The 23645-nt window shown below is 47.4% G+C and overlaps 1 long non-coding RNA gene and 1 other non-coding gene across 3 annotated transcripts; both read right to left on the reverse strand.

Annotated features, from left to right (window-relative positions):
- Positions 1-4559: 4559 nt before the first annotated feature.
- On the reverse strand, positions 4560-4620 carry LOC111546700. Its single transcript, XR_002732877.1, has one exon. It is a non-coding gene; the product is annotated as a U7 small nuclear RNA (small nuclear RNA).
- A 7330-nt stretch (positions 4621-11950) lies between these two features.
- LOC111533187 lies at positions 11951-18276 on the reverse strand. 2 transcript variants are annotated; one of them, XR_003306659.1, is made up of 3 exons: positions 18218-18276; positions 17432-18036; positions 11951-12415 (listed from the first exon to the last, which is right to left on the reverse strand). It is a non-coding gene; the product is annotated as an uncharacterized LOC111533187 (long non-coding RNA). The 2 variants fall into 2 exon arrangements; XR_002728782.1 differs by lacking the exon at positions 11951-12415 and adding an exon at positions 16802-17339.
- Between the last annotated feature and the right edge of the window lie 5369 nt (positions 18277-23645).

Here is a 23645-nt window from a genome sequence, read left to right on the forward strand (position 1 = left end):
AACTCCTGGGCTCAAGCGATCCTCCTGCCTCAGACTCCCAAAGTGCTAGGATTACAGGCATGAGCCACTGTGCCTGGCCTCCAAATTCTGTAATAAGTCTTTCCCTAGTTCTCTTCCTGTCTCCCTCCAAGGGTGTTCCCCCGAGTCTGTGGATGGCCCTTCTTGCTATTGTCTTCTGAACAGTGTCCTCTGCAGTCTCATCCATTCTGACTTCAACCATCATCTTTCTTTTTTTCTCTTTTTTTTTTTTTTTGAGATGGAGTCTCACTCTGCCACACAGGCTGGAGTGCAGTGGTGCGATTTCGGGTCACTACAACCTCCGCCTCCTGGGTTCAAGCAATTCTCTGGCCTCGCCTCCTCAGTAGCTGGGATTACAGGCACATGCCACCATGACCGGCTAATTTTTTTGTATTTTTAGTAGAGACGGGGTTTTACCTTGTTGGCCAGGCTGGTCTCAAACTCCTGACCTCAGGCAATCTGCCCGCCTCAGCCTTCCAAAGTGCTGAGATTAGAGGCTTGAGCCACTGAGCCCGGCCTCAAGGCAATTCCCAATTCTGAGCCTCTAGGGCCAACCTCTGTTTGTAACTTCAGTCATGCATCTGTGTTTTCCTGCAGGAACCATACACCACTGTGCTTGTGGTGTTCCTAAAAACCCTGTGGGAAGAGCAGCGGCAGGCAGGGCTCACCATGGTGGAACTGGAACCCACATTTCAGCCACTTTCCATGCCATGCTGGGTGAAGCATTGAGTAGCTACAGCTAATTACAGAAGCCTGGTCTTGGCTTTGCCCTCTTGTTGGAGGATACCATGGAGCCTGACTTGGGGACTCCTGCTCTGGGGACAGTAGCAGGGAGTGTGTGGGACTTGAACCTCCAGAGTTACCTTCACCCATATCTGAGTTGCTCCCCAGCTCCCCAGAACTAGGCCATGGCTTCTGCTTGAAGAGTGCTTTTTTTTCTTTTCTTTTTTTTGAGATGGAGTCTTGCTGTGTCACCAGGCTGGAGTGCAGTGGTGCGATCTCAGCTCACTGCAACCTCTGACTCACTGGTTCAAGCGATTTTCCTGCCTCAGCCTCCCAAGTAGCTGGGATTACAGGTATGCGCCACCATGCCCAGCTAATTTTTGTATTTTTAGTAGAGATGGGGCTTCACCATGTTGGCCAGGATAGTCTCGATCTCCTGATCTTGTAATTCACCTGCCTCAGCCTCCCAGAGTGCTGGGATTACAGACGTGAGCCACTGTGCCTGGCCGGAGAGCTTTTCATTAGATCCCTAGCCAGGGCTTAAAACTGATCTGAGTGCATCGCCTTCTTCTTCTACTAAATTTTTTTGTTATTATTTTTTGAGATGGAGTCTCACTCTATCACCCTGGCTGGAATGCAGTAGTGCGATCTCGGCTCACTACAACCTCTGCCTCCTGATTCTTGTGCTTCGGTCTCCTGAGTAGCTGGGACTACAGGTGCGTGTCACCATGGCCAGCTAATTGTTGTATTTTTAGAGACAGGGTTTCAATATGTTGGCCAGGCTTGTCTTGAACCCCTGACCTCAAGTGATCCACCCCCCTCGGTCTCCCAAAGTGCTGGGATTACAGGTGTGAGGCAGCGCACCTGGCCCCTCTTCATTTTTTAACACCTTCAAAGAGCAGCTTCTTCTCCTATGAATCCACCTTCATGCAGGCACCAGGTTCAATACCTCAAAATCAATCCACTCCTGGCTTTCCTTGCTGCCCATATCCAATCAGTTGCCGAGACCCTACTGGTACTGAAAGGTTCTCTCATATTTTTCTTCCCTCTCTGTTGCTGGCAGAGCCATGTCAGTTCTGGCCGGCAGCTGGACTATGACAGTGACTTCCCATTTGGCCCACCCAGCTCCAGTTTCTCCCTTCCCCTCTGTTCTACCCAGTGAGACTCAACTGGTGTCACTCGATAAAACCTTCAATGGCTCCCTATTACCTACAGAATAAAGCACAAATTCTGCTGCTTGGTTTTCAGCCTCTTCATGACCTAGGCCCAACTATCGTTTTTTTTCCTTAACTGCTTTTTCGAAGTGAAATTTACAGCCAGGCGCAGTGGCTCACACCTATAATCCCAGCACTTTGGGAGGCTGAGGTGGGCAGATAACTTCAGATCAGGAGTTCAAGACCAGCCTAGCCAACATGGTGAAACCCCTTCACTATTAAAAATACAAAAATTAGCCAGGCGTGATTGTGCACACTTGTAATTCCAGCTACTTGGGAGGTTGAGGCAGGAGAATTGTTTGAACCCGGGAGATAAACGTTGCAGTGAGCCAGGATTGCAGCACTGCACTCCAGCCTGGGTGACAGAGCAAGACTCTATCTCAAAAAAACAAAAGAAATTTACATAATATTAACCACTTTTGTTTATTTTGAATGACCAATTCACCACATTTAGTACACTCAAAATATTGTGCAACCACCAGCTCTCTCAAGTTTCAAGATTTTTTCTTTTACCCGTAAAAGGAAGCATTATACCCACTAACTAATCACTCCCCATTTCTCTGTCCACCCACCTCTTGGTAACCTCTAATCCACTTTCTGTCTTGATGGATTTGCCTGGCCTGGATGTTTCATATAAATGGAATGATACAATATGTGGCCTTTTGTAACAGGCTTCTTTCAGGTATCTTAATGTTTTCAAGGTTCATTCATATTGTAGCATGTGTCAGTACTTTGTTCCTTTTTATGGCTGAATACTACTCCGTTAACAGCTGGCTGGGCACCATGGCTTACATCTGTAATCCCAGCACTTTGGGAGGCCAAGGTGGGTGGATCACGAGGTCAGGAGTTTGAGACCAGCCTGACCAACATGGTGAAACCCCATCTCTACTAAAAATACAAAAATTAGCTAGGCATGGTGGTGTGCACATGTAGTCCCAGCTACGCAGGAGGCTGAGGCAGGAAAATCGCTTGAACCCAGGGGGCGGAGGTTTCAGTGAGCCAAGATTGCACTGTTGCACTCCAGCCTGGGCTACAGAGTGAGACTCTGTCTCAAAAAAAAAAAAAAAAAAAGAGTTGGCTGGGCGCCGTGGTTCATGCCTGTAACCCCAGCGCATTGGGAGGTCGAGGTGAGTCAATCACTTGAGGTCAGGAGTTCAAGATCAGCCTGGCCAACACAACAAAACCCTGTCTCTACTAAAAATACAAAATTTAGCCCGGTTTAGTGGTGGGCGCCTGTAATCCCAGCTACTCAGGAGGCTGAGACAGGAGAATCGCTTGAACCTGGGTGGCGGAAGTTGCAGTGAACCGAGATCGCTCCACTGCACTCCAGCTTTGGTGACACAGCAAAACTCTGTCTCAAAAAAAAAAAGTATACCACATTTTGTTTATCCATTCATCAATGGATGGGCATTTAGGTTGTTTCCACCTTTTGGTATCACAAATAGTGCTGTTAGCTGGGCGTGGTGGATCATGCCTGTAATCCCAGCACTTTGTGAGGCCGAGGCAAGCAGATCACTTGATCTCAGGCTCAACATCGCAAAACCCTGTCTCTACTAAAAATACAAAAAATTCACCAGGTATGGTGGTGCACTTTTTGTAATCCCAGCTACTCTGGAGGCTGAGGCAGGAAAATTGCTTGAGCCCGGTGGTGGAGATTGCAGTGAACCAAGACCGCATCACTGCACTACAGCCTGGGTGACGGAAGTGAAACCCTGTCTCAAAATAATTAAAAATGTAAACAAATAAATAATGCTGCTCTAAACACTTGTGTATAAATTTCTGTGTGGACATATGTTTTCATTTCTCTTGGGTGTATACTTAGGAGTGGAACTGCTCGGTCATATGGAAACTTTAACTTGCTGAGAAACTTCCAGACTGTTTTCCACAGTGGCTACACCCGTTGTACATTTGCACCAGCAATGCTGAAGGGTTCCAGTTTCTCTATACTCTCACCAACTCTTTTTTTCATTTGAGCCATTCTAGTGTGAAGTGGTATCTCATTGTGGTTGTGATTTACTTTTCCTAATGACCAATGACATTGAACATCTTTTCATGTGCTTTTTGGCCATTCGTATATCTTCTCTGGAGAAATGTCTATTCAAGTCCTTTGCCTATTGTTTAACTGAGTTGTCTTTTTCTTTTCTTTTCTTTTTTTTTTTGAGACGGAGTCTCGCTCTGCTGTCTCGGCTCACTGCCACCTCCACCTCCTGGGTTCTGGCGATTCTCCCGCCTCAGCCTCCTGAGTAGCTGAGACCACAGGCGCCCGCCATGCCCAGCTACTTTTTATGTTCTTAGTTGAGACGGGGTTTCGCCATGTTGGCCAGGCTAGTCTTGAACTCCTGGCCTCAGGTGATCTACCCATGTCGGCCTCCCTAGGTGCTGGATTACAGGCATGTGCCACCGCGATGGGCCCTATGTTATGTTTTTGTCATTGAGTTATAAGAGTTCTTTATATATTCTGAATATTAAACCCTTACCAGATATATGATTTGTTAATATTTTCTCCCATTCTGTAGGTTGTCTTTTCACATTCTTGATAAAGTCTTTTGATGTAAAAGATTTTTATTTATTTATTTATTTGTTTGTTTATTTATTTATTTATTTTGGGGCTCTCCGGCAAAACTGGAAAGCCTGCTAGACAAATTCTAAAAGAGCTGTAACACTCAAAAGATTTTCTTTTAAGAAAAAGAAAGGGAAGAGGAAGAACGGTATATCACTTTTATTGCTGACTTTCTATAGTTATATATATATATATTTATGTACATAAATATATGTGTTATATGTGTGTGTGTGCGCGCGCACATATATATATGTATATTTAAAACCAAGGCTGGGCACAGTGGCTCATGCTTATAATTCAGTGCTTGTGGGAAGTCGAGGTGGGAAGATACCTTGAGGTCAGAAGTTCAAGACCAGACTGGCCAGCATAGTGAGACCCCGTTTCCATAAAAACTTTTAAGAATAGCCAGGCGTGGTGGTGCATGCCTATAGTCCTAGCTACTTGAAAGACTGAGGTGGGAGGTTTACTTGAGCCCAGGAGTTTGAGACTGCAGTGAGCTGTGGTTGCACCACTGTTTCAGCCTGGGTGATGCAGTGAGACCTTGTCTGTAAAATAAAAAATTAAATTTTTTTTTTTTTTGAGACGGAGTCTCGCTCTGTCGCCCAGGCTGTAGTGCAGTGGCCGGATCTCAGCTCACTGCAAGCTCCACCTCCCGGGTTTACGCCATTCTCCTGCCTCAGCCTCCCAAGTAGCTGGGACTACAGGAGCCCAGCCACCTCGCCCGGCTAGTTTTTTGTATTATTTTTAGTAGAGATGGGGTGTTCACCAGGATGGTCTCGAACTCCTGACCTCGTGATCCACCCATCTCGGCCTCCCAAAGTGCTGGGATTACAGGCTTGAGCCACCGTGCCCGGCCCAAAAAATTAAATTGAAAAACTTAAGAAACTCCAGAAATTTCTGTGTAACAAAATGCCCATTTGCCTTTGAGGCAGTTCTACTCTACTCTAATAAGCATAACAAACACAACTAGGACCTAAAACCACTTGTCAGTGGGACTGTTTCTTGTGTTCTGTTTTCCATTTCTTCTCTGTTATGATCTGAAACTTCTTTTTTTTTGAGATGTAGTCTCGCTCTGTCACTCAGGCTGGAGTGCAGTTACGCTATCTTGGCTCACTGCAAGCTCCGCCTCCCGGGTTCACGCCATTCCTCTCCCTCAGCCTCCTGAGAAGCTGGGACTATAGGTGCCCGCCACCACGCCCCTGGCTAATTTTTTGTATTTTTAGAGACGAGATTTCACCATGTTAGCCAGGATGATCTGGATCTCCTGACCTCGTGATCCGCCCGCCTCGGCCTCCAAGTGCTGGGATTACAGGCATGAGCCACCACGCCCAGCCATGATCTGAAGCTTCTAATACCATGTGCATGTTAAGGTTCCCTATTCCTGCCTGACTCTTGTTCTTTTCAGATTGTCAGTTAGCAGCTCTATTGTTAAGTACAAATCACTTTCATTCCCCTTATTAGTCCTGGACCCCAGAGAGGTGGCCTTTTCCCCGGGGTGGGAGGTGTGGCTAGACAACTGTTCAGTGTGCTTCCCTCATAGGAGAGGCCCTGGGACTTAGGACTGTGCTGAGGTTCGACATGGGGCCTCAAAGGAGAAGATGCTCTTCGACTCTGCATTTGCCTGCAGCTTTCCCTGCTGGTTCCCGGACACTCACCAGTCACAGTAATATGACTGCTGAATACACCCCTGCTTAGACCAGCGGGCTTCCCTCTGTTGCATGGCTTGGACTATCTCTAACCTGGAAAGGAATCCCTGTCTGCTCTCCCCAAGCATTTCTCTTCCATCCATTCGATTCACAATAAAAACTTAGGGTAGTTCTCTTTTTTTTTTTTTTTTGAGACGGGGTCTTGCTCTGTCACCCAGAGCAGTGGCTTTATCTTAGCTCACTGCAATCTCTGTCTCCCAGGCTCCAGTGATCCTCCCACCTCAGCCTCCCAAGTAGTTGAGACTACAGGTGTGCACCACCACTCCAGGCAAATTTTTAATTTTTTTTTTTTTTTTTGTAGAGACAAGGGGTTTCACTGTATTGCCCAAGACAGTCTTGAACTCCTGGCCTCAAATGAGCCTCCCTCCTTGGCCTCCAAAGTGCTGGGATTACAGGCATGAGGCATGCCTGGCCCTTCGTACAACATTTCATTTTATAATGAGAGATGACATTTAAGACACCAACGAAACCATCCAGGTCACAGGTTTAAACAAATGCTACAGTGCTACTGCTTGAGTGCAAATAAGAACCAGCAGGAGGTTGAGGGATATTGGATCTGATCTTTGGAGACCATGTGAAGAGCAGCACAGGGCTGTCATATTTCATGGCTGAGTTTAGCAAGATTGCAACTGAATAAGCAAAGAAATTAGAATGACGTGCTCCAAGCGTTAGTATGGAGAGGACCAAATATTAACTCAGGACAATTAAAGCCCAACCGGAGGGGAGCTTGCCATGCTGGACATATTATGGGACCAAACTTGGGTCCACCAACCGAAAGCAGAAAAGCCAAACACTGACATTAGGATTTGCAGCAGAGAAAGTGAGACATTTCTTGCAGAGCTCCAAGCAAGGAAAATTGAGTAGCCAATGCTTAAGACCCAGACTCCCCTGTGGCTTACATGTCAGGGTTTTGTTGTTGCTGTTTTAGAGTCAGGGTCTCACTTTGTTGCCCAGGCTGGAATATAGCTCACTGCAGCCACAAACTCTTGGCTCAAGCAATGCTTCTGTCTCAGCCTCCTGAGTAGCTGGGACTGTAGGTGCGTACCACTATGCCCAGCTATTTTTTTTTTTTTTTGAGACAGAGTTTTGCTCTTGTTGCCCTGGCTGGAGTGCAATGGTGTGATCTTGGCTCACCGCATCCTCCACCTCTCAGGTTCAAGAGATTCTCCTGCCTCAGCCTGCCGAGTAGCTGGGATTACAGGCATGCGCCACCAATGCTTGGCTAATTTTGTATTTTTAGTAGAGGCGAAGTTTCTCCATGTTGGTCAGGCTGGTCTCGAACTCCCGACCTCAGGTGACCCACCCACCTCAGCCTCCCAAAGTGCTGGAATTACAGGCGTGAGCCACCACACCTGGCCATGCCCAGCTAATTTTTTAAAAATTATTTTTTTTGGAGATGAGATCTCACTATGTTGCACAGGCTGGTCTTGAACTCCTGGTTTCAAGTGACCCTCCTGCCTCAATCTCTCAAAGAGTTGATGTTACAGATGAGAGCCACCATGCCCAGCCCAGGTAATGGGGTTTAAAAGGTGGGGAGGCAGAGGTTGCAGGCAAATTCATGAATCAATATATGGAGACTAGGTATTGGTTTGACCTAAAAAGGCAGGATATCTTGAAGCAGGAGATTACAGACTACAAGCAGATTCAAAGGTTTTCTGATTTGCTGTTAGCTAAGGAAGGGAAGCTTTGTCTAAAGTCTTGGGATCAGCATAAAAGAATGTCACCTCTGGCCTGTGGGCATAACTTCCTCCAGGACTCTCAGGAAGAAATTTAGAACAAAGAACAGCGGACAGAGTTCGGTCCTCAGTTTTCCCTCATCTGAGGTCTGTGTGCCAGCGGATTCATCTGGTGGAGGTCTGGGATTCTTAAAAACAACTCAGGGCCATATGTTAAGGCGTTATCTTTAGTTTATAGGGAACCAAACATCCTATGAGTCTAACTTCCTTGCCTATTGTTTTAAGCTGCAATTACTTTCTTATCAAGTTGCTCACTTACTTCTGAGGGCTAGCTAGTGCTTGGAACTTCCCCTGAAGAAACCCAAGATGTTCTCTTATTTCCATGTTGTGGGGGGTGGGATGTGGCACGTCAGAGGGGTCCCTGCTCAATCTCAGGCAAAGCCCTGCCTTCCTTCACATCCTTTGCGTGGTTGTTCCTTTTTTTTTTTTGAGACGGTCTCACACTGTCACCCAGGCTGGAGTGCAGTGGCACAATCTTGGCTCGCTGCAACCTCCGCCTGCTGGGTTCAAGCGATTCTCCTGCCTCAGCCTCCCGAGTAACTGGGATTACAGGCGCGTAATGCCTGGCTAATTTTTGTATTTCTAGTAGAGATGGGATTTCACCGGCTGGGTTCAAACTCCCGACCTCAGGTGATCTGCCCACCTTGGCCTCCCAAAGTGCTGGCATTACAGGCATAAGCCACCACCCCCGGCCCATGCAGTTGTTCTAGAACTCCAGTTTCTCTCCCTGTGATCTTCCTCTCCCTCTGTTTCTGCCTTGGGAAGTGGCTTCCAGACATCACTCCTACTCTCACCTGGACAGGAAAAGCGAACACTTCCCAGGCCCCCATTTATCAAGGGAAGAGGCTGTCCTCCTCGTACCACCGCAGACCCAAGAAACACACATCAAAAGAGAAGAGGAAGCACACACCGGTCAGTTTCATCAACAGCGTGGACCCAGCCATGCCCTCATCACCATGACTCGCATGCTTCAGCAAACACACCACTAGACACAGGCCATAGAGCATTATCTATGCTGGTTTTGCTAATGGGACTCTCCAAGGACTTCAGCTTCTTTCAGCCCTCCATGCATCTGACGTTTTAGTCCTTCTAAGAACAGTAATTGAGAGTTTGAGCTCCAATATCCTAGGTCTGAGTCTTTTTCTTTGAGACAACAAGATCTCACTCTGTATCCCAGGCTGGAGTGCAGTGGCGCAATCACGGCTCATTATAGCTTCAACCTCCTGGGCTCAAGTGATTCTCCTGTCTCAGCCTCCTGAGTAGCTGGGACTGCAGGCGTGTAGTACCACGTCCAGCTAATTTTTTGTATTTTTAGTAGAGGTAGAGTCTCATGTTGCCCATGTTACCCATGTTGTCTTGAACTCCTGGCCTCAAGCCATCCTCCTGCCTCAGCCTCCCACACTGCTGGGATTACAGGTGAGAGCCCCCTGACTAGCCAGTCTGAGTCTCTTACTCCTCCACTTACTGTCTGTGCCTTGGGCAAGTGGCTTACCCGCTCAGTTTCCTCCTCCATTAAACGGATAATAACACATACCTCCTCATTGATTGAGAAGATTTATTAAATCATTGATTTAAAGTGCTCGGCACAGTTCCTGGCACACAGTAAACACACAAAATATCTCAGTAATTATATTATTTAATAAGGTAGGTTTGACCCACATTTTTGTTACCTTTCATGAGACCAGGTTCATTTTACTGTCCCTCCACCCACCCAAGCCCCTGGCCCCACTGCACCAGCTCAGCTCAGGAATTGCTTTTGAGTTCAGCTGAGGTCCCTTGACCTCCTCCTATGCCACAGAAGTATAATGTGGGAATGTTTTGAAGTTTTGTTCCAGTTTCTGCCCTTTTTTTTTCTTCTCTGTAGGCACAGGCAGCCTCGACTTCTCCCCCAACAAGCTCAGGGTCAAGTGGTTATGGGGTTACGTTCTCAGGGGTGGGGATGGGGTGGGTTGATGCCCCCGAAGGAAGCTGCTTTTTCCCAGGAAGCTCCCTCAGAGCAGATCCAGTTCTGTGGGAGGATGGGCAGGTCTAAGAAGACACTTTTTTTGAGATGGTCTTTTGAGATCATCTATGTCACAACTCACCTAAGCCAATTTGGCCATTCACATTTATTAAGCCCCCCTTTCTATTTTTTATTCTTTTGGAGACAGAGTCTCACTCTGTCACCTAGGCTGTAGTGCAGTGGTGCGATCTCGGCTCACTGCAACCTCCACCTCCCGGGTTCAAGCAATTATCCTGCCTCAGCCTCTGGAGTAACTGGGATTACAGGCATGCGCCACCAAGCCCTGCTAATTTTTGTTTTATTAGGAGAGATGGGGTTTCACCATGTTGGCCAGGCTGGTCTTGCACTCCTGACCTCATGTGATCCACCTGCCTCAGCCTCCCAAAGTGCTAGGATTACAGGTATGAGCCACCACACCCGGCCTTATTAAGCCCTTTTAAGAATTAATGGAGGCCGGGCGTGGTGGCTTATGCCTGTAATCCCAGCACTTTGGGAGGCCAAGGCAGGAGGATCACCTGAGGTCAGGAGTTCGAAACCAGCCTGGCCATCATGGTGAAACCCCATCTCTACTAAAAAGGTACAAAAATTAGCCAGGGTGGTGGTGCGTGCCTGTAGTCCCAGATTGGTGGCTGAGGCAGGAGAATTGTTGAACTCAGGAGGCAGAGGCTGCAGTGAGCTGAGATCGCACCACTGCACTCCAGCCTGGGCAACAAAGCGAGACTCTGTCTCAAAAAAAAAAAAAAAAAATTAATTGGCGTGGCTCACCACAAAAAGTTAGAGATAGGTGATGGCAGATTTGCAGTTTGTTACAAGGAAACTGTGGCTTCATGAGGCAGTTTGTTACAATGAAAGCAAGTCTCAGAGACTACAGCTCTTGTCCCACCTGCAAATATTGACCAGCAAGCTGGCAAGTAACAGCTGCAGAGCCTGTTCTGTAAGTTCCGTGGAATGGCAGCTCTCTGTTCTTTCAGGACATTGCAGGAAATGTTTACCTAAGGCAAATTCAAATGATATACCAGGAGCTGGACTGTACAGACTTATCATGACTGGATGAGGGAAGCCTCTGAAAGACCAGGACACAGGGCTGTGCCCGAAATCTTGGGCACCATGCAAAGTATAAGGGCTGCTGGAATTGCAGTGGCAGGAGGATCACCGCAGAACAATGTCCGAAGCCAGTCCAAGGAGCTTAAATCCAGCCATCCCACCAGTATAAAGTTGCTTATAAATCCACTACGCCAATTAACAAAGCTAACCGAAGGGCTTAGAGTTTCCTCTCTGGAGTAGGGGCTCCTGATTAGCCTTTCAGATGCTAACTAAACATCCCCAAATTGTGTATTTCCAATTGAGAATTGTGAAGATCAAACCTAACACACGCGCGTGCACACACGCACACACACAACCTTTGCTGAAGTACACCACTTAAAAGTAAATCAGACAATATAAAAGCTTATAGCTCTTCAAATCCTTTTTTGTGCTAAGTCAGAAAAAATAGCACGACTTATACCTAGCCACGAATTCTGAAAACAAGCCACAAGTTCACATCTGGGCTCTCTGTCTTGTACCCAGTAACATAGACAGCCACCTGCCTGACCCCCATACCTCAGTCAGCTTCCCTGACACCCTGCCTCCAGGTATATCCTCTCACTGGGGACCCAGGGCATTTAGGAGTGTCCCTAGAAGGACTTCACGTGAATATGCAGGTAACTAGAGGACCCTTAAAAGGTAGCGCTTTGGCCAGATGCAGTGGCTCACGCCTGTAATCCCAACACTTTGGGAGGCTGAGGTGGGCTGATGACCTGAGATTGGGAGTTCAAGACCAGCCTGACCAACACGGAGAAACCCCGTCTCTACTAAAAATACAAAAATTGGCCAGGCATAGTGGTATGTACCTACAGTCCCAGCTACTCAGGAGGCTGAGGCAGGAGAATCACTTAGAACCCGGGAGATGGAGGTTGCAGTGAGCCAAGATCGCACCATTACACTCTAGCCAGGGCAACAAGAGTGAAACTCCATCTCAAAAAAAAGTAGCACTTCAGAAACAAAAAGTCAAATACCACATGTTCTCACTTAAAAGTGAGACCTAAACCATGGGTACCCATGGACATACAGAATGGAATAATGGGCACTGGAGACTCCAAAAGGTAGGAGGGTGGGAGGGCGTAAGGGCTGAAAAATTACCTGTTGGGTACAGTGTTCACTGTTTGGGTGATGGGTTCACTGAAAGCCCAGCCTTCACCACTACACAATATGCGCATGGCAGATATCTGTGCTTGTACCCCCGAAATCTTGAAAAAAGAAAAAAGAAGCAAAAACGGTAGAGCTTGCACCCACTGCAAATGGTTTATGAGAAGATGGTGTAGAAAAGGGTCCCTGAAGGCGGCCCTGGGAGAGGAGCCCAGGCGGAGACGGTCCCAGATCATGGGGGAGCCAGGAATGAAAAGAGGAGGCTTGGACACCTGGATGTGGGAGGAAGCGGAGGAAACCAAAAGTCAGGAAGGAGCGGTGCAAGATTCTGTTGAGTGCACAAGACCTTGAACATGCTTACAGATTAAATGTCCGTCAGCTGCTTTAGCCGTTCACGGCTTTTCAGATTAGCTGCCCAGAGTGTGGGCAGCTTTTCATAAGCACTGCGGATTATTCATTCTGGAGAAGCTCTGGCGGTGCCTCTCATACTTTCAGTGCCAGTTAGAATTGCCCCAGGTGCTCTTCGTAATGCAGACTCCAGGTCCCCATGCCCAGAACTTATCATTCAGGACACCCAGAGTGAAACACAGGAATTCAGATTTTTAAGAAAAACCACTGGTGATTCTATTGCACATTGACCCCGATGTAGCACCCTCTAGGTGTGGAGCACTTTTTTTCAACAGGAAAATAGCTATATAAATTAGCAAATTTATTAAATACCATATACTCAATATAACATTTGAACAATTCTTGTTTTTTTTTTTTTTTTTTTTTTTTGAGACGGAGTTTCGCTCTTGTTGCCCAGGCTGGAGTGCAATGGCATGATCCCAGCTTACCGCAACCTCCTCTTCCCGGGTTCAAGCGATTCTCCTGCCTCAGCCTCCTTGAGTAGCTGGGACTACAGGCACCCACCCCGCCACCACACCCAGATCATTTTGTATTTTTAGTAGAGATGGGGTTTCTACTGTTGGTCAAGTTGGTCTCAAACTCTCGATCTCAGATGATCCACCCACCTCGGCCTCCCAAAGTGCTGGGATTACAGGCGTGAGCCACAACGCCCGGTCTACAATTCCTAATAGTGTAAAGAAAACAGGGCACAGTGACTCACAAGTGTAGTCATATCTATTCAGGAGGCTGAGGCAGCAGGATTGCTTGTGCACTCGAAACCTCCCAGGGTTTCAAAGCTGCAGTGAGCTAAGATCATGCCAGTGTACTCCAGTCTGGGTGACAGAGCAAGGCCCTGTCAAAAAAAAAAAAAAAAAAGAAAAGAAAAAAATTAAAAAGTCACTGAAATCCTATCACCTGAGATGTTTGGTTATCTTATTAACAGTTTAGATACTGTCATTTCAGGAAATGTTTAGGCATGAATACACATGAATACATTTGCATAAGCAGGATCATACATTTTGTGGGACTTTCTGTTTGTTTGTTAGTTTGGTTGGTGGTTTGTTGTAGAGACGGGGTTTTGATATGTTGTCCAGGCTGGTCTTGAGCTCCTGGCCTCAACTGATCCTCCTGCTTCTGCCTCCCAAAATGCTGCCTACCAAATGAGGACACTTAAATGCTGTCTTTTCTTTCTTTTTTCTCCCCCGTCCCCTACTTTTATCCTCCCCGACTCCTACCAGCATCTCCACCACTCTCTGGTGTATGTCCTTCCGTATTTTTCTCCTAGCTTGCATAAGCAAACATATCTGTATGGGACTCTGTCACTGTTTGACAAAAATAGGTTCTTTTTTTAAAAAAAGTTGAGATGGGGGTCTCACTATATTGCCCAGGCTGATCTCAAATTCCTAAACTCAATCGATCCTTCCACCTCGGCCTCCCAAAGTGTTGGGATTACAGGTGTGAGCCACTGCTCCCAACCAAAAAACCATATTTTTGGGGAGGGTTTATTTTTTGAGATGGAGTTTTGCTCTTGTTGCCCAGGCTGGAGTGCAATGGCACAATCTCAGCTTACAGCAACCTCTGCCTCCTGGGTTCAAGTGATTCTCCTGCCTCAGCCTCCTAAGTAGCTGGGATTACAGGCATGCACCACCATGCCCAGCTAATTTTGTATTTTTAGAAGAGACTGGATTTTACTATGTTGATCAAGCTGGTCTTGAACACCTGACCTCAGGTGATCCACCTACCTTGGTCTCCCAAAGTGCTGGGATTACAGGTGTGAGCCACTGCTCCCAGCCAGAAAAAAAAAAAAAAAAAAAAAAAAAAAAAAAAAGTTCTTACTGTATATTCACTACTTGGTGATTTTGCCTTTTTTTCACTTACTGTTACTTCTCTGAAACCCCTTTAAATGAGTGGGTGCAGATTTAATGGTTCCTTCCAGTGACTGAGTGTTATCCCATGGCAGGGCACAACTCACGTGTTCTCTATTTCTATTATTCTGCCAACAAAACAGTGCTGCAAGACATGCCTGGCCGACAAGCAGTTTATAATATTTCAGGTTAACCTGTTGTGTTTGGATCTATTAGGTCTGGTTATATCATAAGCCATACCAAAAGTTAGCGGCTTAAACCAGTGATCATTTGACTTAGCTGAGGGTCAGCCAGCTCGTACCATTAAGCTCTGGGCTGGCTCTGCTGATCTCTGCTGGGTGCCCGTGTGTGTTTTCGGTCAGCTGGCAGTTGGCCAAAACGTGACGTCTCAGGGTTGGCAGGCTGGTTGGCCTGGGGGCAGGAGGGTCTCAGCTGGGGTGTCTTGTCCCTGCTCCATGGGGGCTCTCATCTTCCAGTAGTTTGGCCCCAGCCTTTCCACATAGTGCTCCGAAGGTTCCAAAGAACAGAAAGAGAGGCAAGCCCAAGTGTGCATCTCTGCTTGTGGCATGTTTATTTTTATTCCACTGACCAAGACAAGCCATGTGGCCATACCTGGAGTCAGTATGAGCGATGACTACTCAAAAACATGGGGCCAGTGCAGTGGCTGACACCTGTAATCCCAGCACTTTGGGAGGCCAAGGCAGGACGATCATTTAAGGCCAAGAGTTTGAGACCAGCCTGGGTATCATAGCAAGACCTTATATCATTTTTAAAAAAGAAAAAATAAAAAGAACATAAGTACGGAGGGAGAGGAATTATGCTGGTCATTCTTTTGTTTTATTTATTTATTTTTTTGAGGTGGAGTCTCACTCTGTCACCCAAGCTGGAGTGCAGTGGCACCATCTCGACTCACTGCAACCTCCGTCTCCCAGGTTCATGCAATTCTCCTGCCTTGGCCTCCTGAGTAGCTGAGATTACAGGTGCCCACCACCATGCCTGGCTAATTTTTATATTTTTGGTAGAGACGGGGTTTCACCATGTTGGCCAGGCTGGTCTCGAACTCCTGATCTCAGGTGATCTTCTCACCTTGGCCCCCTAAATTGCTGGGATTATAGGCGTGAGCCACCACACTGAGCCATGTTGACCATTCTTATACACAACCCACCCCATCTGCTAAGAGGCTCTAAATGTTTGATAGGAAAGGAAAGTCTTGGGAAATTTGTGAACCAGAGGACAGGGGCTTGATTTTCCTGCCCAAAGATTGGTTCCAGTGATGTGACATTGTTAGCACATTTCTTTTTTTTTTTTTTTTTTTCACTGAGAAATTAAAACTAAAACTTTTATTGAATAACCAAACAAATTGCAATTGCAATAAACATACCTTGTGTTTTTAAAAACATAACTCCCAGTACATTTAAATTTCTCTGTTTCTTTTGCTAGGGTAGACAGACCTACCCTAACACTTTTATAAGGCAACAGTGAATATATAAATGTATTCAAAATATATTCAGAAGGTTAGCATTACATCTATGCATAGAATACATCCTCTCCTACGGTCTGATTTGAGGAAAGCAGAAAAGTTCAGCTGCCCAACTACCATTTGTCTGCTAAGGACTCTCTGAGGACGGTTTAGGAAGGAGACAGAGTGGAAAACAGAGATATTCATTATCATAGATTATATATTATCAATTTGGCAGTTAGTTGTTAGATTAGCTTGCTTACCAGGTTGGAATGTCCAAAGGAGACAGGACACTAAATCAAAATATTCTAATTGTGGGGAAGGCCCAATAGGAAAGGCTGAGTACATAGGGCTCTTCTAGGGAAAGCAGACCTACAGGGAACAACTTAATGGGACATCTTGGGTAATTGGATGATAGCTTAGAGGACATCAAGTTGAAAGAATATTGATACCATGTATACATTGCCTCCATTCTAATATTTATGTCTTTGTCCCAATATATGTCTGTTTCAACAAATATATATTAGCACATTTCTAATGATCCAAGTGTTGCAGAACTTACTCTGGGACTCTTGAGGCTCGGGCTCTGGAAGAGCTGACACCACCTGGCCTGTCCTCCCTCCCTCCAGGCACAGAAGCTCCCAGCAGAGACCTCTCCCAGCAGCTGCTCTTCGCACCTGCTCCTGTGAGGCCTCAGGAAGTTTCCTCTTTCCTTAGCTCTCGCATATCCACGGGTTACATATATACAAATATACCGCCTGTTGGCCTGGCATGGTGGCTCATGCCTGTAATCCCAGAACTTTGGGAGGCCAAGGGGTGCAGATCATTTGAGGCCAGGAGTTCACAACCAGCCTGGCCAACATGGTGAAACCCCGTCTCTACTAAAATACAAAAATTAGCTGGGAGTGGTGGCGCATGCCTGTAATTCCAGCTATTCGGGAGGCTGAGGCAGAATAGCCTGGACTCAGGAGGTAGAGGCTGCAGTGAGCTGAGATTGCACCACTGCCCTACAGCCTGGGCAACAGAGCGAGACTCTGTCTCGGAAGAAAAACAAACAAACAAATGTAGTGCCTGTGGAATACCCTGTTTAAAGAAAGTCCTCTTAGTAGAACCCCAGCCTCCGGCAAGTATTCCTTTCTGACTCTTCACTGCTGCCTCTCAGGGTCATCTCAGGTCTCCACCCTGTGACTTCACCGTAGGCCATGCCAAAACCATTAGACTTGGAGGACTTGGTTCTGGTCCTGTATATTCTCAGGCCAGTTGCTTTATGTCTCTGGATTTCCCTTTTTAAATCTATTAAGTGAAGGAATCAATGAGGACAGTGCTTCTCAAAGTTTAATGTGCATGTGAATCACCCAGAGATCTTGTTAGACATGCAGAATTTCAGACTCCATCTGAGACAGCTGACTCGGCATCTGTTCTGCCAGGCACGGCGGTTCATGTCTGTAATCCCAGCTCTTTGGGATGCTGAGGTGGGCGGATCACCTGAGGTCAGGAATTCGAGACCAGCCTGACCAACACAGAGAAAGCTCGTCTCTACTAAAAATACAAAATTAGCCAGGCATGATGGCGCATACCTGTAATCCCAGCTACTTGCGAGGCTGAGGCAGGAGAATCGCTTGCACCCCGGAGGCGGAGGTTTCGGTGAGCTGAGATAGTGCCATTGCACTCCAGCCTGGGCAACAAGAGCAAGACTCCATCTAAAAACAAAAACAAAAGCTCTAGAGCTGTTTTTTTTCTCAACCTGGACTGCACGGTAGAACCTCCTGGGGGAAACTTTGAAGTATGAATGCTGGGTGCCCCTGCCTAGAGATTCTGATTCACTTGGTCTCAGGTGCACCTTGGGCATTGGGCACCTCTAGGCTTGAAGGGCTGGGGAAAGGGAGGGCTAGAGGAACCTGGAGGGAGCAGCGTAGAAGAGGACTCGGCCACTGCTAACCTGCAGCCTGGCAGGGAAATGGCCAAGGGGGGATCAATATCCCAACCACCTCTCCTCCCACTCTTTCATTTGCTGCCAGAGTGTACCATGCACTAGACCCAGCTGGATTCCAGAGCACAGGAAAGCACAGTTGAAGCAGTCCATAAATGTCATCTCCTGGGGCTCAAGATGGGATGAAGACGGATGGAGAAAGGGTCTGAATCCTGGGGCACAGGGTGGGATGAAGAAGGATGGAGAATGGGTCTGAAAGGCAAATAGAAATGATCTGGCCAGGTGCGATGGCTCACACCTGTAATCCCAACACTTTGGGTGGCCAAGGTGGACAGATCACCTGAGGTCAGAAGTTTGAGACCAGCCTGGCCAACATGGTGAAACCCCGTCTCTACTAATAATACAAAAATTAGCCAGGAGTGGTGGCACATACCTGTAATCCCAGTTACTCGGGAGGCTGAGACACGAGAATCGCTTGAACCCGGGAGAGGGAGGTTGCAGTGAGCCAAGATCACGCCGCTGCACTCCAGCCTGGGCAACAGAGTAAGACTCTGTCTCAAAAAAAAACAAACAAACAAGAAAAAACCAAATGAAATTCTCCAGCAGAGGATGCTTGTTTTAAAATGCAGATTTAAGTAGACTGGGCGCAGTGGCTCACGATAGTAATCCCAGCACTTTGAGAGGCTGAGGCGGGTGGATCACCTGAGGTCAGGAGTTCAAGATCAGCCTGGCCAACATGGCAAAACCCCATTTCTACTAAAAATACAAAAACTACCCGGGTGTGGTGGCGCGCACCTGTAGTCCTGGCTACACTGGAGGCTGAGGTGGGAGAGTCGCTTGAAGCCGGGAGGCGGAGGTTGCAGTGAGCTGAGATAACGCCACTGCACTCTAGCCTGGGCGACAGTGAGACTCCGTTTCAAAAAAAAAAAAATGGTGTTTAACACCAGGTTCGGTGGCTCATGCCTATAATCCCAGCACTCTGAAGGCCGAGGCAGGCAGATCACTTGAGGCCAGGAGTTCGAGAGCAGCCTGGCCAACACAGCAAAGCCCCATCTTTACTAAAAATACAAAGAATTAGCCGGGCGTGGTGGCGCATGCCTCTAAACCCAGCTGCTTGGGAGGCTGAGGAATGAGAATCACTTTAACCCCAGAGGCGGAAGTTGCAGTGAGCTGATATTGCACCACCGTACTCCACCCTGGGTGACAGAGTGAAAATCTGTCTCAAAAAAAAAAAAAAAAAGACAACAACAACAAAACCTGGCTGCGGTGGTGCCTGCCTGTAGTCCCGGCTACCTGAGAGGCTGAGGTGGGAGGATCTCTTCTGCCCTGGAGTTTGAGACCAGCACAGACAACATATTAATAGCAACACTCCATCCCAAGAGAAAAAAAAAAGAAAAAGAATGGTGTTTAAATATTTACCAGAGGAAAATGAAAGGGGTGTTTTCTTGAAAAGACATGGACTCTACATGACATGAAACATTCCTCTGAGGACTGAGCCTTGTATCACTTTTATGTGACCTGAATATCTGACATCTCACCACCTGTGACCGCAGGGGAGGTTGCACTCTATTTTGATGCTCAACGTCCAATGTCACAACTGTCCACTGGCTTGATTATAAGAAACAATTTTGCCTCAGATTCTCCCAGCCCCACTGCAGGATTTCTAGGGACCACAGTGCTTCCTACGTGCCCACACCCTCTTAGCTGCAGTCACCACAAAGCATTTGCTGTCTCCTTCCCTTCCTTTAGGTCCACAGCTGCCGCCCACACCATTGCTGGGAGAAGCCTTACCACGACCCCTGCCCTCCCAAGAAGGCCATGAGCCATTCCAGTCGTTCCAGTCGTCCACAGCTGCTGCCCACACCATTTCTGGGAGAAGCCTCACCACGACCCCTACCCCCACAAGAAGGCCATGAGTCGTTCCAGGATGCTGCCTTTGGGTTTCGCCAAATTTCCAGTCCTGGGGAGCATTAGATTTGACTTGGCTTTCATGGAGAGGTGAGGCAAATGCCCGCCTCTCAACTCTTGTATCCTGGACCACACTTTTAGTGGCACAAACTGTTATTTTAGGATTGTCAGGAGCTTCTTCCTATGGCTGGAGATAAAGTGTGTATCTCACCTTTGCGGAGGCTGGCAAGCTGCTGTATGGGAGGTGACAGCTGGGTTTTGCATCCTAGGGTAGAAGCTCTTTCTGGGCTTGGGGCACACCATCCTTCATTCTCACTGAGGAACCATTCTTGTCCCATTGTGGAAGGCTTGACCCGGGGAAGGAAATCAAATCAAGATGCTTCAGACTGAGATGCTAAAATTATTTTTCAAGTTTGTAAGCGGGATATATTTTTAGCAGCTCTGTAATTTTGCAGATATATTTTTTAAAGTATGTATTTTGGTTTTTTGTTTGTTTGTCTAGCTTGGTCGCCTAGGAAGGAGTGCAACGGCACGATCTGGGCTCACTGCAACCTCCACCACCCAGGTTTAAGCGATTCTCCTGCCTCAGCCTCCCAAGTAGTTGGGACTACAGGCATGAGCCACCATGTCCAGCTAATTTTTTGTATTTTTAGTGGAGACAGGGTTTCATCATGTTGGCCAGACTGGTCTTGAACTCCTGAGCTCAACTGATCTGCCTGCCTCGGCCTCCCAAGGTGCTGGGATTGCAGGTGTGAGCCACCACGCCTGGACTAAAGCATGTATTTTGATTGGAATGTCCCTGAAAATTATTGGAATTTTTTGGGAAAGGGGTCTGTGTGTCGTTGGTGGTGGTGGTGGGGATAGTGTGTACGTGTATGTGTGTGTGTGTATGTGTGTGTGTGATATTTGCTCAGGTATTTGCTTCTGGAAGATCGTAAATCCAGAGCTGCTGAAATCCCACACATGATGTCACTTAAGAATAATAATTCAGACCAGGAGAAATATACTCTCAGGTCTTACAACCGCCTCACCTGGGCTATACAGAACCACATGATGACCTGTAGAAAGGAAGGATTATTTCCCACCTTTGATTTACCTACGGTGGAAAAGGAGGCAGCCTTGCAGGTATGGAGGGGGGGGCCCAGGCTCTAGCAGGGGGCTTACAATCTGGAAAGAGTGATGCCTTGACGCCAGGGAGGTCGGGGGCTAAGCTGGAGACTTCCTAGCAGGGATATCAACACTGAATTTTGAGTTTTTATTTTCTACATTGTAATCCCTTTTAGTCTCAAGATATCAGTAAAATTGAGTCCTCAGGACAGCTTGGAGTTAGCAACACTTTGGAGCCAGCCCCTTCCAGTGCTTGAGAGCACGGTCACATTACTGTCACCAGCTGGCAAGGAGTGGCAACAGAGGAGCAGCAAAGAGGAGCAATAGCTAGAAGGAATGCGTGCAGCATGTGCGGGCCCCTCACAGGCTCCAAATCATTTGGGGAGGGAGCCCACGCAGGCGGAACTGTCTGCAGAGAGGCAGACAGGGACCACAGTGAGTTGGGTGGGAAGGTGGGTCACTCCCTGCCCACCATCACCAAGCCTGGGGAACTTGGGCATCTTCAGTTAACCCCCCTTTCATTGACACAAGGTCTCTCTCTGTTGCCCACACTGGAGTGCAGTGATGTGATCATAACTCACTACAGCCTCCAACTCCTGGGTTCAAGCCGTCCTCCACCTCAGCCTCCCGAGTAGCTAGGCCTGCAGGTGTGTGCCACCATGCCCTCTAATTTTTTCATTTTTTGTAGAGACAGGGTCTTGCTACGCTGTACAGGTTGGTCTTAAATTCCTGGCCTCAAGTGATCCTCCTGCCTCGGCCTCCCAAAGTACTGGGATTACAGGCATGAGGCGCTGTGCCTAACCCACCCCTCTTTCTTTGAGTTTCAAAACAGCTCTGCTCTGTCTAGCATCCTACAAACTCTTCAAGTCCTGTTTCATCATCTTCTGGTCATCACCCCTTGCCCTGAATCTCACAAGAATCAACTGCATCTATTTCTAGCCCTCTGAGCCCAGTCCAAGGGCCCACAAAGGGAGTGACTGCAATGCCTGACTCTTTCTTCCCCTCTACTCTCTACCCTCCCATGAGTTTACTCAAAACTCCTCCTTCCTCTCCTGGTTACAGAACAAAAGTGTTTGTGCACATAAGTGGACTGACACAGAGCCAGCTGTGGCCCAGCTCAGCCAGCTCAGAATGCTCTATTGCACTTATTCCTGGCTCTCAGATGGAATCTCCTTGATGGTGTCAAGTGGAATTGTTCGGACAGCCTCCCCCTCATCACCTTTCAATAGGGCACACCTTTCTGCCTAGGATATGTGGAAGAGAAGGCCCTTTTGTGGCATATTTTGAGGCATATCACAGGGACTCACTCCATCCATCATCTGTCCCAATATGTGAATATTCCCCTCCTCAGTCACTCCTCATCTAAGTACCAGGCAGCTGTTGCCCAGTGTGTCCAGGCCACTTGCAGCACTGGGGCTCCCCACCTCCACTGCCTGGAATCCTGAGAGCTGTCAAACGCTAGTCCCCAGATTCCTGTCACATTGCCTTAAATGCAAGTTCCCAGCTCTTCCCTCTCCTTCCATCCTCTTATTCCAAGATGCTTTGCATTTTCTCCCCAAACAACCATCCTTGCTGTTCCTTTGTTTATTTATCACAAATAAATTCCATCATGTTTCTAACTATTAACTCATTTTATTCAATCAACAGTATAAGCCAGGCATAGTGGCTCATGCCTGTAATCCCAGCACTTTGGGAGGCTGAGGCAGGTGGATCACTTGAGGCCAGGATTTCAAGGTCAGCCTGACCAACATGATGAAACTCCATCTCTACTAAAAATACAAAAATTAGCTGGACATGGTGACTCATGCCTGTAGTCCCAACTACTTGGTGGGATGTCAGACATTCAGGTCACGTAAAAATGATACAAGACTCAGTCCTCAGAGGAATGTTTTATGTCATGTAGAGTCCATGTCTTATCAAGAATACAACCCTTTCATTTTCCTCTGGGAAATATTTAAACACCATTCTTTTTTTTTTTTTTCTTGGGATGGAATCTTGCTATTAATATGTTGTCTGTGCTGGTCTCAAACTCCAGGGCAGAAGAGATCCTCCCACCTCAGCCTCTCAGGTAGCCGGGACTACAGGCAGGCACCACCGCAGCCAGGTTTTGTTGTTGTTGTCTTTTTTTTTTTGAGACAGATTCTCACTCTGTCACCCAGGGTGGAGTACGGTGGTGCAATATCAGCTCACTGCAACTTCCGCCTCTGGGGTTAAAGTGATTCTCATTCCTCAGCCTCCCAAGCAGCTGGGATTAGAGGCATGCGCCACCACGCCCAGCTAATTCTTTGTATTTTTAGTAAAGATGGGGCTTTGCTGTGTTGACCAGGCTGCTCTCGAACTCCTGGCCTGGTGGTTAGGGTGGCGCACACTATAATCCCAGCTACTCAGGAGGCTGAAGCACAAGAATCTCTTGAACCTGGGAGGTTGAGGCTGCAGTGAGCCGAGATTGCATCACTGCACTCCAGCCTGGAAGACAGAGTGAGACTCCGTCTCAGAAAAAAAAAAAAAAAAATCAGGCTGGACACTGTGGCTCATGCCTGTAATCTCAGCACTTTGGGAGGCCAACGCGGGTGGATCACAAGGTCAGGGGTTCGAGACCAGCCTGGCCAACATAGTGAAACCCTGTCTCTACTAAAGATACAAAACATTAGCTGGGCGTGGTAGTGCACACCTGTAGTCCCAACTACTTGGGAGGCTGAGGCAGGAGAATCGCTTGAACCCGGGAGGCGGAGGTTGTAGTGAGCCGAGATTGCACCACTGCACCACTCCAGCCTGGGTGACAGAGTGAGACTCGGTCTCAAAAAAAAAAAAAAAAATCAATATTTATTTTAAAAGTCCTTAAAACT

The sequence above is a fragment of the Piliocolobus tephrosceles genome, chromosome 9 (genome assembly GCF_002776525.5).
Source record: "Piliocolobus tephrosceles isolate RC106 chromosome 9, ASM277652v3, whole genome shotgun sequence".
NCBI lineage: Eukaryota > Metazoa > Chordata > Mammalia > Primates > Cercopithecidae > Piliocolobus > Piliocolobus tephrosceles.